A 14,902-nucleotide genomic window follows, 5' to 3' on the forward strand; every position below is an offset into this window, starting at 1 on the left:
CGGGGGTCCTGTCCGGTAACGTGAACTGGTCCAGTCATTCTGCCACAGTCATGACGGTGACTGGCAAATGCTGTCCTGTGTTTGTTCAGTAGGGCTTTTATTTGTCTGTCGGTGTGGAGTGTAGTCAGGTCAAATGAGTACTCTCCCACTGCGCTAATCCGATTAGCGTAGTCTCCTACTGTGAGGGTGGCGGGTGCTCTGTCTGATCTAGCCATTCGCCAGACACACTGGTTCACTGGGTCGAATGACAAGCTATGAGCGTTCATAAAATCTATCCCCAGGATGTGTTCTGCTGTCCGGGGAAGATTTACTAAAACTACGGGGTGTCTTGTGGGAATGTTCCCTAGCTGGATTGCTACAGGTGCCGTAATGTGTCCCTGCTGCGAGTGTCCTGTGAACCCGCTAAGTGTAATGGTGGATGTGGTCGGCCACGTGTCTGCGTGTGCCGTGGTCGTAGAGTTAATGGTGGTGCGGGACCCTCCTGTGTCCCAAAGTAACTCTATGGGCTTCCCTTTTACTCTCGCTGTGACTACGGGTCTCCCTGATGGATCCCATAGTGTGTCACAGACCCAAGTGGGTGAGCCCAAACACCGTCAGTTCGTCTCGTCCACATTGGTGGGTCCTGACTGTACTGCTATATTGTGGATGGGTTTTGCCTTACTGCGGTTCAGAGTGCCTGTCTGCTGGCCTCTCTGAGATCGCTGGGGTGCATTGCATTCCTTTGCCCAATGCCCTAACTGTCCACAGTTATAGCATTCCTGTCCTTTCTGCTGTGGGCTGCTCTTCCCTTCATTTACCCATGCGGGTTTCTGGTGCTCTCTCACTGCCTGAATATCTGCTGCAGCCTGAGCCTCTTCTAGGGATTTAACCTTACTCTTTCCCTGAATTGATTGCTCCCAAGCACGGGACAACCTTTTCAGGACCCATTTCTCATTATGGGCCTCCTCTGAGGGGTCATAACTGTTGCAAGCGCTCTGTCCTGCCTCTGTCGCGTGTGAGATTATGGTGCGCGTCCATTTGACCATCGCGCTCTGTCCTGCCTCTGTCGCGTGTGAGATTATGGTGCGCGTCCATTTGACCATATTTTCCCGGTTCAAATGCGCTCTATTTAAATCGCCGAAAACTGCGTTGAAATGAATCCACAGCTTTCCTGCGAATGCTGTGGGGTGTTCGGATCTTTTCTGCCGGCACTTATTAAGTCCTTCTACGGGGTCACCTCGATTATACCCTATGGCATCTAAAATGGAGGTGTGCATCTCCTCTAGGGTGCCTCCGGCAACGTTCTGTGGGTCGGGGAGGGCTGCTACTACTGACTGGTCTAAGCTCAGAACTGAGCTTAACCTGCTCTCTCTCATCCAGGCCGTACATGGTCGCCTGCTGTTTCACTTTAGAAAAGAACTGGTGGGGGTCTGCGGTGGGGAGGAATGGAGTGATCTTCTCACATGCGTCCCTGAGCTGGGTTACAGTTAAGGGGGTGGTGTAGGTTATATCTGGTGCGCCTTCTGTTGTAGCTTTTCTCTGCGTGGTTACGGGATTCATGGGTGCGGTTATGATCTGATCTGTGGGGGGTGGGGGTGCTTGCCTTTTCTGCTGCGCTGCTGGCGCACATGTTCCCTGAACATAACGCTGCGCTGTCTCACTTAATTCTTGCCAATCTGGGGCATTTTCTCCATCTAACTGGGTTCCAAAGGTGCTTTGAAACCCATTTTGCACCGAAAGCAGCGATTGCAGCTCTGCAATCTGCTTCCTGCATTTCGCGTGATCTACTGTACTTTGCCTTTGTTCGGTAGTTGCAGCATGGAGTGCTCTCAAAGCTGCTTTAAGGTCAGAGCATTGCCTCTGCAAAGCCTCTACCTGCTTGTCAGATTCTTCTCTTATCAGGACGGCACGTTGCACGTCCTGATAAGCCTTTTTGTACTGGGTCTGGGAACTGCTGAGATGGGCTAGACAAGACTGATGTGCCCTCTTGGCATCATCCACCTCTCTACCTTTCTCTGCCAACTTCCCTCTTAGATCCATATTTTCCTTTTCAATGTCCCTGACATCGACCTTACTCATTCGGTTCCTTTCTTCTAATTCTGCCCGGAGCGTCCTGACGACCTCCTCTGTGCCTCGCAATTGTGCCAAACAGGACACAATCGCCATCGGCTTACGTGCTTTACTAAGGTTCTTTTTGTGAATCTGAGAGAGGTTCTCCCACCAAGTATGTCCTATACTTCCGGGACCTGTCTCCTCATTTGAACAAAACTCTTTCCAAAGGGGCCATCCCTTTCCTTGCAGATACTTGCGGAGTTCCAGCTCCCACGTGGGACACTGACCTACTCTGCTACTGCTGCTGGTCGCTGCGACCACAAACCTTTCTGGATCCATCAGACGTTCCATTGCCTGCATGGCCATTTCCTCTGACTCTCTTTTAGTTAATTTGGAACAGGGGGTTGCTGGGGTTGTGTTTCAAGAAACGGGTACGGCTTACGCTATGTTCCGTTCACAAAACTACCGAAAGTTTGTCGCAACAAAAAAAATGCTTTCAGTTTTACCTTACAGCCCTGTTAGTACGCATGCACTAAACACACTTCCGAATTACGCTTATTAGTTTGAACACCTTGAATACTTGTGATCTCTTTCTTTCTCTGTAATTTGGAGTTCTAATTCAAATTTCAGGGTCCTGGACGGTGTGGGGTTTCCACTTACAACCGTGTCCCGTCAGGATGTAGCCACTAAATGTTGCACGTTTTGCTATGAGTGTAAAACGCGTTTATTGGGGTGTATTAACTTCCAAGTGCTTAACACCACTAGGCTCTGTTCTATGTATTTATTCAGCTCAGGAGTCGCCAGGTGCCGTATAGACACCGTCACGAGTATTCCAAGGTCAAGTTCAAAGTAATAAAGACGATACACCGATTAGTAAGGTCCAAACGATAATATTTATTATACAGTTATAATAAATACTCATGCACACACTAAGAGACTAAGCTATGACTAAACTAAAGTAATCAGAATACTTATCTAACAGGAACAGGCAAGGTCAGGGAGTGAGGCCTTCGTCCCGGTCTTGGGCTGCAACCTTCAGCAAGCGTTCTGGTCACTGGGGTTTTAGCGGGCTTAGTTCGCGTAGCGAGCGTCGTACTGGCACTTACGGTTCGGCGGCTGGTGCTCAACGGCTGGAGTCAGGGTACAGCTTCAAGGTCTTGGTCAGGGCCGGAGCACGGAAACAACAGACCTGACAACACGAGGTCCCTGTCTTTTATAGGGATCCCAATGTCCTTCCCTCTTCTTGGGCGGGCTTTAACCTTTGGTTATCTATTGGGTCAATTCCTCATCGATACTGTTTGAATTCCCCAATGCGAGGGGGTCTCCGTGATGGGGGGGGCGTTTCTTATGCCCTTTTGTTTGGAGGTTTCTGGTGCCTCGATGTCTGGGCCTTGGTTCAAATGTGTCCATTCAGAATCAAATGTTTCTATTGTGTGGGTGTTCAGGTCTGATTGCCTCATTAGTATGCAAAGCGTTTTGCCATTTGCACCTAACTAAGGTCTTCTCACCTGAGCCCAAACTGGTTTCTGCTACTTGCAGAATGCAAAATGCTCTCTTTGCAGACTGCTGTTTTGGCTAAACTGCCTTTTCCCTGCAGTCTTAGCGCTTGGCTTACTTTGTAGCTCAGCGTCCATTTTAGGTGGCTACACAATACACAGCTTAATATCCGTACTTGTTAGTGTATCTGTCCTCTAATTCCAATTGACCCATTAAAATGACTGGCCAAGTCACACCCTGTGACTCCCCTCATTTTTTTTTTCAAAAGCAAATTTAATGAACAGAATACACCTAACAACTCTCCTCCTGCGAGCCGTCTCGCAGGCTTTGCTCATTTACCATCCGAATGTTCCTGGATGTAAATAGCATGTGGGATGGTGGCCTAAGGGCTACCTAACGAAAAATGAAAACAAATTTGAAAGAAAAGGTCGAATGGGTTGCGTATGGGCCGCTACGGGTACGATTTGAATGGGCTCCCCGGGTAGGGCGTGCTGTGCCATACCCGAGCTTGGCTGACCAAAGTGGGTTCTCAGACAGGGCGGGTCCTCAGTGCCGTTTGTCCACTGCCTGAGTAACCTGGATTAAACGGGCAAGAATGTGTTTACCGTGGATATGCAGCCTCTATTCGCCGAATAGAGGGGCACCTAAAAACAAGGGAGGAGCCAAGATGCTCTTTTGAAAATTGAGCTGGGCTTCAGACATTTCAGACGATAAGGTGAGCTGGTCACCATAGAAAGTTCTCAGAGGTTTCGGCAGACAAACTAAAGTGCGTGCGAGGTGGTCACAATCTTTTCAGCTGAAAAGAAGGTGTCCAGCCTCCAACTGAACCAATAACAATGAAACTAACAAACATAAACTGACAAACAAAAACATACGTGCAGGTTCCATCAGAAAGGACATCGCTTCCCTCAAGCGGTTCCTATTTTACATCATCTGGACACCTCACTTTTCCTCTGTCTCTGTGAACAGGGTCACAAAGGGGTTGCCGTATCAGGATTCAGACACCGTGTCGTCCTGCTCTCCCGGATCCCACACTCTTGTGTGGATCAGGCATGAAATCTTTGAATTATGTGACCGGGGGTCACTTTCGTCGTTGCGGACAAGTCGGTACGAATTGTCCCTGTGCCAGAGTGTTGGGTCTAAAAGTGAATGGGTATTGTCGGGGTCGGGTGGTGGGTCTGGGTTTTTAATGTAAGTGACTTCCATGGGGTCACTGGAGTCGGGGTCATAGTCGCTGCAGTGTGGGCTGTAGTGTGGTGTGCTGTGGCTGTCCTCGGAGTCAGTGTCTGTATCGCTGTCTCTGCTGCGGCAGCTTGTGGGCGTTTCGGGGCGTGGTCTGTCGTGGTCAGTGGGCGGAGTCGTGGGCGAGTCCGATGAAGAACTGGTCTGTGAGGGGGATGGTGGCAACGTGTCTCTAGTGGGCGGGGTGAGGTGTTCTGCTGCGTCTAGCAGGACATGGTGTGCATGGTTGGACTGTGTTCCATATGCCTTTAGCTGGTTAATATGGAACCACGCTGTCTTTCCATTGGGATATTTTATCTTATAAACTGAGGGGCTAATTTTATCCGAAATTGAATATGGGCCGGAATATTTTGGTGCCAAAAAACTGCTGGGGTTGTATACAGATAGCATTACCTGTTGCCCAACCTGGAATTCTGTGGGGTGTACGGTCTTGTTAAAGCATGCTGTGCTTTGTCTACGCCGTTTCCCTAGCTGAACTGCGGCTGCGATCTGTGCAGACCTCACAGTCTCAACCAGGTCTTTAACTGTCTTTTCATGTGTGAGGGCCGTCACTTCGGGGCTAGTCATGTCCAGTCCTAAAAGGAATTCTGTACCTTTCATAGGGCGTCCGGTCATGAGTGTGTGTGGTGTGTATCCTGTGGAAGTTGAAACTGTATTTCTGATGAACAGAGTGCGAATGGGAGCACTGAATCCCATGTCAAGTTGTTCTCTTGAACCATTTTTTTAAGTGTTGATTTTAGGGTCCAATTCATGCGCTCTACAATCCCGCTGGACTGTGGGTGATATGCAATATGAAAGTTTTGTTTGATGCCGAATATGGTCACGACGTTCTTCATGACACGCCCTGTGAAGTGAGATCCCTGGTCCGAATCAATGCTTCGGGGTAAACCCCATCTCGTGAAGATGTGGTGGGTCAGGATCTTTGCAGCTGTCTTAGCTGTATTCGTTCTAGAGGGGAATGCCTCTACCCATTTGGTAAAGGTATCGATTACCACCAGAACGTATTTATAGCCATTCCTACAAGGGGGCAATGGTCCTATAAAGTCGATCTGGAGGTTTGTCCAGGGGCCATTAACTGGTCGAGTATGCCGAAGCTGTGCCTTTTTAGAATACCTCCTCCGGGTTATTCTGGGCGCAAATAAGGCAATTCTCGATGTAGTGAGTTACATCTGTCCTTGGGTTAGGCCACCAACAGAGCTGCCTGAGGTGCCTCGTGGTAGTGTCGATTCCTTGATGTCCATGCCCGTCATGGAACAAAGCAATCATTTGATTCCTGTCCTGCTGCGGGACCACATAAAGCTGGTCCTTGATGATCACACCCTCATGTGTGGTCAGTGCGTGTCTAAATTTGTCAAACTGAGGCACAAAGTTACCTTTGAAAATCTCCGAGATCCTCATCCTGCTTCTGTGCTTCAGCTAAATCCTTGATATCGGTCTGTGAGACTTGAACTGCGCTCACGGGCGCTAGCTGGTGCGCCAGCTGGGGGTGTCCACAAGTGTCCTCGCCTGGAACCTGCTTTAGCCAGTGCGTCGGCTTTTACATTCCCAGGGGGGGGATGACCTATGGTGGCTTCTGACTTTTATAATGCCGAAGGTTCTGTCCTTCACTTTATCTAAAATGTGGCGGAGTAAAGGGGCTGATGGAAGGGGTTTCCCGTCTGCGGAGACAAAACCTCGTGTCCTCCACAGGGGTAGAAAATCTGTCAAACTATTGCAGACATATAGACTGTCCGGATATATGTCCGCCGGGCTGGGGAAAGAATCGGGGTGGTCCACTATATAAGCTATGGCCGCGAGCTCTGCTGCCTGCGCGCCTAAGTGACCTGGCAATTTTAACGCTATTTCTTCGAGAGCACGACCCTGCGCGTCCTCGACATAGATGCCGCATCCCGTGATACGCTCACCTTCTAAAACCGTGGATGAACTGTCCACGTATATCCGGAGTGGTCCACACGTGTCTGTGTGTTGGGGGCTTTGTCTTAGGTTCCCTATCTTCGTGGGGGGTGTCTTCGCTATGAAGGGTCCTGTGTTGTGTAGGGGTGCTACAATTTCACATTAGTGAGGCTGTCCTGGATATTGGAGGTTGTCGGCTAAAAATGTGTGTGTGCGGGTCCGTTTTACTGTAATGTCCCATCCTTGTAAGAGTAGTGTCCACCTAGCTGCCCTAATCTGGCTAACTGAACCGTCCTTCAGTCGACCGTCTAGGAGTAACTGTGTGGGGGTGTGCTCGGTCAAAATAGTGATGGGGTTGAGTCCGGTAATGTACGAGAAGTACTGAACTACCCAGAAAACTGCTAGGAGGTGCCTCTCGCAGGCTGAAAATCCTTGTTCCACTGGGTCTAAAAGTCGGGAGGCAGAAGCCACTGGTCTTAGCTGCTCGTGCCGTTCCTGAAGTAACACGGCCGAGAGGGTCAGATCTGTGCTCGCTACCTCTATTGCATAGGGGGAAAGGTGGTCTGGGACTTGTAGCGCGGGTGCTGCGCTAAGGGCTTTCTTTAACTCCTCCACAGCCTCTGTATGCTGCGGAAGCCATTCCCAGGGGGCTCCTTTCTTAAGGAGGTCTGAGAGTGGGGCTGCCTTTGTCGCGAATCCGTCTATGTGGTTCCGACAATAACCAACCAGTCCTAAGAACGACCGGAGGGCTGAAACATTCTGGGGAAGGGGCAATTTGACAATCGAATCAGTTCTTTTGAATTCGATCTCGCGTTTGCCGTGTGTGATGACTGTACCCAAATACATCACTTTGTTTTCCAAAATCTGGGCCTTTCTTGGGTTAACTCTACAGCCAATTGAGGTTAAAAGTTCCAGGAGCTCGGCCAGAAGCGTAATGTGCTCTGCCTTTGTGTCTGTCTGCAGTAGTAGGTCGTCTACATACTGTACCAGACATTCGGGGCGGGAAAATTTCTCTAGACCATTCGCCAGCTGTCGGTGGAAAATGGAGGGGGAATTGTGGAATCCTTGTGGAAGGCATGTCCACGTATACTGCTGTGTTTTGAAGGTGAAGGCAAATTTGTACTGGCACGCCTTTGCCAATAGGATTGACCAGAAGCCATTGCTAATGTCCAATACCGTGAAAAATTTGGAGTTGAGTCCCTGTTTGAGCATGGTCTCGGGACTTGTTGCTACCGTGGGGGCTACTGCTGGGGTTACTTTATTGAGCTCCCGATAATCGATGGTCAGACGCCATGATCCGTCGGGCTTTCTCACTGGCCAAATAGGGGCATTATTGGTCGAGGCTACTGTTCTAAGCACACCTTGCTCCAATAAGCTACCTATCACTTTCTCTATTTCACCCTCTGCTTCTAGGGGAAATCTATATTGTTTCTGTGGTCGGGGGTCAGGTCCGGTAACGTGAATTTGTCCAGTCATTCTGCCACAGTCGTGCCGGTGACTGGCAAATGCTGTCCTGTGTTTGTGTAATACTGCCTTTATTTGTCTGTCCGTGTTTAGTGTAGTGAAGTCAAATGAGTAGTCTCCTACTGCGCTAATCCTATTAGCGTAGTCTCCTACTGTGAGGGTAGCGGGTGCTCTGTCCGATCTTGCCATTCGCCAGACACACTGGTTCACTGGGTCGAACGACAGGCTATGTGCATTCATGAAATCTATCCCTAGGATGTGTTCTGCTGTCCGGGGAAGATTTACTAATACTACTGGGTGTCTGGTGGAAATGTTCCCTAGCTGGATTGCTACGGGTGCTGTAATGTGTCCCTGCTGCGAGTGTCCTGTGAAACCGCTAAGTGTGATGGTGGATGTGGTCGGCCACGTGTCTGCCTGTGCCGTGGTGGTGGAATTAATCGTGGTGCGGGAACCTCCTGTGTCCCAAAGTAACTCTATGGGCTTCCCTCTAACCTTCGCTGTGACTACCGGTCTTCCGGATTGATCCCAAAGAGTGTCACAGACCCAAGTGGGGGAGCCCGAACACAGTCAGTCCGTTCCGTCCACATTGGTCTCTCCTGACTGGATCCCTATACTATGGATCGGTTTGGCTTTATTCCTGTTCAGAGTGCCTGTCTGCTGGCCTCTCTGTGATCTCCTGGGGTGCATTACATTCCTTAGCCCAATGTCCTAACTGGCCACAGTTGTAGCATTCCTGCGACTTCTGTGGAGGGCTGTTCTTTCCTTCATTTACCCACGCGGGGTTTTGGTGCGCTCTCACTGCCTGTATGTCCGCTGCAGCCTGAGCCTCTTCTGGGGATTTCACTTTGCCTCTGCCCTGAACTGATTGCTCCCAAGCGCGGGACAATCTTTTCAGGACCCACTTCTCATTATGGGCTTCCTCTGAGGGGTCATAGCTGTTGCAAGCGCTCTGTTCTGCTTCTGTTGCATGAGAAATTATGGTGCGCGTCCATTTAACCATATTTTCTCGGTTCAAATGGGCTCTATTTAAATCGCCAAATACTGCGTTAAAATGGATCCACAGCCTTCCTGCGAATGCTGTGGGGTGTTCGGTCTTCTTCTGTCGGCACTTATTAAGTCCTTCTACTGGGTCACCTCGATTATATCCTATGGCATCTAAAATGGAGGTGTGCATTTCCTCTAGGGTGCCTCCGCCAACGTTCTGTGGGTCGGGGAGGGCTGCTACAACCGATTGGTCTAAACTCAGAACTGTGAGTTTAACCTGCTCTCTTTCGTCCAGGCCGAACATGGTTGCCTGTTGCTTTACCTTTGCGAAAAACTGGTGGGGGTCTGCGGTGGGGAGAAACGGAGTGATCTTTTCACACGCGTCCCTGAGTTGGGTTACAGTTAAGGGGGTGGTGTAAGTAATATCGGGTGCGCCTTCTGTGGTCGCTTTCCTCTGGGTGGTGACTGGATTCATTGGGGTGGTAACTATCTGATCTGTGGGGGGTTGGGGTGCTTGTCTTTTCTGCTGCGCTGCTGGCGCACATGTTCCCTGAACATAACGCTGTGCTGTCTCACTTAACTCTTTCCAGTCTGGGGCATTCTCCTCATCTAACTGCGTTCCAAAGGTGCTTTGAAACCCATTTTGCACTGAAAGCAGTGATTGCAGCTCTGCAATCTGCTTCCTGCATTTCGCATGGTCTACAGTACTCTGTCTTTGTTCTGTGGTGGCAGCATGGAGTGCTCTCAAAGCTGCTTTAAGGTCAGAGCATTGCCTCTGCAAAGCCTCTACCTGCTTCTCTGATTCTTCTCTTATCAGGACGGCACGTTGCACGTCCTGTAGGCCTTTTCGTACTGGGTCTGGGAACTGCTGAGATGGGCTAGACAAGACTGATGTGCCCTCTTGGCATCATCCACCTCTCTACCTTTCTCTGCCAACTTCCCTCTTAGATCCATATTTTCCTTTTCAATGTCCCTGACATCGACCTTACTCATTCGGTTCCTTTCTTCTAATTCTGCCCGGAGCGTCCTGACGACCTCCTCTGTGCCTCGCAATTGTGCCAAACAGGACACAATCGCCATCGGCTTGCGTGCTTTACTAAGGGTCGACTTATGAATCTGAGAGAGGTTCTCCCACCAAGTATGCCCTATACTCCCGGGACCTGTCTCCTCATTCAAACAGAATTCTTTCCAAAGGGGCCATCCCTTTCCTTGCAGAGACTTGCGGAGTTCCAGCTCCCACACGGGACACTGACCTACTCGGCTACTGCTGGTCGCTGCGACCACAAACCGTTCTGGGTTCATGAGGCGTTCCATTGCCTGCATGGCCATTTTCTCTGACTCACTTAATTTGGAACAGGGGGTGTTGAGGTTATGTCTCACGAAACGGGTAAGGCTTACGCTATGTTCCGTTCACAAAACTACCGAACGTTTGTCGCAACAAAAATGCTTTCAGGTTTTCCTTGCAACCCTGTTGGTACGCATGCACTAAACACACTTCCGAATTACGTTTATTCCTTTGAACACCTTGAATACTTGTGATTTCTTTCCTTTATCTTTACCAGATTTCTAATTCAAATTTCAGGGTCCTCGACGGAGTGGGGGTACCACTTATAACAGTGTCCCGTCAGGATGTCGCCACTAAATGTTGCACGTTTTACTTGAGTGTAATACGCGTTTATTGGAGTGTATTAACATGCCTCCGTTTAAAGGCCGTGTGCTTAACACTGCTACGCTGTGTATGTGTATTTTCACCTCGGGAGTCGCCAGGTGTCGTATATAAACACCTCACAAATATTCCAAGGTCAGGTTCAAAGTAATAAAACTATACACCGATTAGTAAGTTCCAACGATCAATATTTATTATACAAATATAATAAATACGCATGCACACGCTAAAGACTAATACCTATTTCTACTATTAAACGACTAAATACTTATCTAAGTGGGAACCAGCAAGGTCAGGGGACAAGGCCTTTGGTCCTTTATGGGCTGCACCTTCTGTTCGTTATTAGAAGAGTACTGTATAAGTTCACGTAGCGAGCGTCGTTTTGGGACTTACTGAACGATGGCTGGTGCTCAACGGCTGGTGATGGAAGACAGGATCAACAGTCGGAGTCAGGATACAACAGCAGATCTGGGTCGAAGTCAAAACAGCAGTCCAAGCCGGAGCACAAAAACAGCTCAAGCCGGAGCACAAACAGACAGGACCATGTGTGGGGGTCTATCTTTATAGTGGTCCCCAATGTCCGTGCCTTTTCGGGGCGAGCTTTACCTTCCATGCATTGATTGGATCAATTCCCAATCGATGTCTCACTAATCCCCCAATCTGAGGGTCCCTTCTCGATGTGTGGGGCGGTCTCTAGGGTCTTTTGAGATGGATACTTCTGGTGCCGTTTTGTCTGGGCCGTCACTTAAAGTATCTATTCAAAACCAAATGTTGCTATTGTGTGTGCCCAGATCTGGATTGCCTCATTAATATGCAAAGCGTTTTGCTATTAACACCTTTGGTTGAGATCTTCCACCTGGCCAGAAACTAGTTTTGCTGCGTGCAAAATGCTAATCAGTCTTTGCAGACTGCTTGTCTTGGCTAAACTGCTTTCTCCCTGCAGTCTTAGCAGTTCTCCATTTTGTTAGCCCAGTGTCCATCTTAGGTGGCTACATAAGAAGGAACAGGCAAGGTCAGGGAACAAGGCCTTTGTTTCGTTCTGGTTTGCAACTTCTTGTTACTACTGGTCGGCACGGGTATAAGTAATGCCTGGGTCAAGGTAGCGATCGTCGTTTGGCACTTACTTATCGATGGCTGCTGCTCGGCGGCTGGTGTAAAAGACAGGATTCTGGAGGCTGGAGTCGGAGGCCGGAGACAGGAGACCGAACCATGTGGGGCACCTTCTTTTATAGGTCCCAGGAGGTCCGTGCCCCTTGGGGCAGGCTTCCTCACCTGCTGGGGATCGATTAGGCCTTTCCCTAATCGATATGATTTGAACCCCCCCCCCCCCCCCCCCCATCCTAGGGTCGTTCCTTGATAACTGGGGCAGTTCTTAGGACTCATTGTCCTGGTTTCGCTGGCTCCATCATGTCTGCTTCTCTATTGAAAGTATCGATGGATACTTGAGTGTATCTATTGTGCCCGGGACTGTCCCGGTATAACCTCATTAATATGTGAACTGTTTTCCCATTAACAGCGCTGCCTGAACTCTGCAGCTGTCGGGAAACCGGTTTTTGCAAGTGTCTCAATGCTGAAAGCTTCTGCAAGCTGTTTGCTTTTGACCATGTCCGTTTTTCCCTGTATTCTTTGCAGTCTTCCATTTTGTGTTACTGGTGTCCATCCTAGATGGCTACAGGAAATGGCCAACTTCGGTGGCTACAGGATCTTTCTTAGACCTTGCGTTTGTTCAATGTGACTTATTGAGCCAAAGGGTTAGCTAATGTTTTCTCAAGTGTCCAGTGACTACTTTTTAAACAAAAAAAACTTTTCTGCTGTAGTGGTTTTATTCCACTTGGGCTTTTCTGTGTAGTAAAAGTGTCTTTATTCTAATTTGAATACTGCACACAATGGGATATCCATCACCATCCCCCACTTGAGACCAAAATTATTTTGAATTACTGAGTTCAGTCCATCCTCCTGCCTACACTAACATTGACTTCCTCCTCCTGTACCAAAGGAGAGCATTAGTCAGAAGGAATAGTATGTTGTGCATTTATTTGGCAAACTAGCTTTTAATCCATTCTCAGTTTCATTTTATATTGGGAGATAATCGTTTTCACATTCATTGACGATTCCATGGATTCGATTCTTCAAATATTGATCTACAAGGCAAATGTTTTGTAACATTTGCTTTTGTGCCCACTTGAGAATTTCGTTTGTGGTGTTCTAATCCATGCATTCTTTGCTCTGTCCCTCACTATGGTAGCAGCAGTGACTGTATTTTGCATGGGGCGTAAAGTGTAAACCTGCTTTAAGATTCCCAGTTGTTTTTCTTTGTCAGGATTTAGTTCCATCTCTTTCCTTTTTTAATTTGGATAATCTCTTTGCATTCGATTCATTATAACAATTCAGATGAAGTAATTATCTAGAGGTTAATTTATTGGGTCTTGGTTCATTTTCTTGTCAGGAGTCTGGATCCTGCTATGGGCGGGACTCTCCAAAAACCGGCACGATGGCCAGGACTTGGCACCAATAACGGCACGGATACCTCCGGAGTCGGGGCCCTTCCAAACACGCAAAGTCTCCGGGCCCGAATGGGCTGGCAGCGGCATGACGCCATTCGCCATGGCATCACCCGCCGTAGACACGCCACATCACTGACACCGCACAACGTCATAGCACAAGACACCCCACCCCAGAAGACCCGCTGAGATGGTCGCCCGCAGCACAACCCCGAGGTTCCAGGAGCGTGACATCGAGCCGGTCCTGGACACAGTAGAGGAGAGCAGGGAGGCCCTGTACCCCAGGCATAGCATCATTGTAGCTGTTCTTTTAGCTGTTCTCCGCGTCACTCTGGCCTCCGTGTAGGCGACATTAGCCACGACCGCAACGGGTAACCCCTGTCGCTCAGCTGTGGGGTGGCGTCCCTCAAACATGACGGGGATGTAATACAACACATACGAGTCGTGAACACTGCCCGGGTACCGGGCGCAGACATGCAGGATCATGTCCACCTGTATGTTCATTCCAATATGTGCCCTTCCTATTGGTGAACACAACCCTGTTATCTGCAGGTGGCCGCACGGCGACGTGCATCCCATCGATCGCCCCCTGGACCATGGGAAACCCGGCCTTGGCAGAGAAGCACACGGCCCGGGCATCCTGGCTCGCCCTGTCCATAGGGAACCGGATGTAGCGGTCTGCAATGGCATAAAGGCCATCTGTCACTGCCCGGGTACAGAATGTCTGCGAGATGCCAGACCGGTCCCCACTCGTGCCTGAAATGACCCCATGGCATAAGTTCAGGATCACCATAACCTTGACGGACCCTGGGAGCGGATGTCCTCCCACAGTGCCAGGAGTGCCAGCAGGTGGCAGAAGTGTGCAACAGTTTCACGGCTCATCCGGAGTCTCCTCCTGCATTCCCGGTCTGTGAGGTCCTGGTATGATGAACGGGGCCGACACACACGGGGCCTCATCCAGTGTCTCCGTCGCCATGGCGCCACGACGTCCTCCTCCCTCTCCTCGTCCTGTTGGGCGGGTGGCCCTCCTGCCTGGGCAGCTGCCGCCTGCGCCACCTCTCTGGTACCCTCGTCCTCCAGGGTAACATGTAGAATAGAGGCTGCCGCCACTGTGGTAACATCGCTGGCTGGTCAGAAAACATGTCCTGCGAAAGGGGGGGGGGTTGGGGGAAGAAACGACAACGTGTCGTCATTGCCCGTACCGGAAACGCATCTTCAGCCCAAAGCACCTCGATCACACCCCTTGTCACTGCATGGGCATCATTGTAGCTGTTCTCCACGCCACTCTGTGGCCTCTGTATAGACGTCATCAGCCACGACTGCAGCGGGTAACCCCTGTCGCCCAGCAACCAACCCCTCAGCTGGGGGTGGCGTCCCTCGAGCATGCCGGGGATGTAAGACCGCGACAACACATACAAGTTGTGAACACTGACTGGGTACCGGGCGCAGACATGAAGGATCATCATGCAGTGGTCGCAGACCACCTGTATGTTCATGCAATATGTGCCCTTCCTATTGGTCGCACAGCGACGTGCACCCTATCGATCGCCCCCTGGACCATGGGAAAACCAGCCATGGCAGAGAAGCCCACGGCCAGGGCATCCTGGCTTGTCAGGTCCACACT

This window comes from Scyliorhinus canicula, chromosome 19 (genome assembly GCF_902713615.1).
Source record: "Scyliorhinus canicula chromosome 19, sScyCan1.1, whole genome shotgun sequence".
NCBI lineage: Eukaryota > Metazoa > Chordata > Chondrichthyes > Carcharhiniformes > Scyliorhinidae > Scyliorhinus > Scyliorhinus canicula.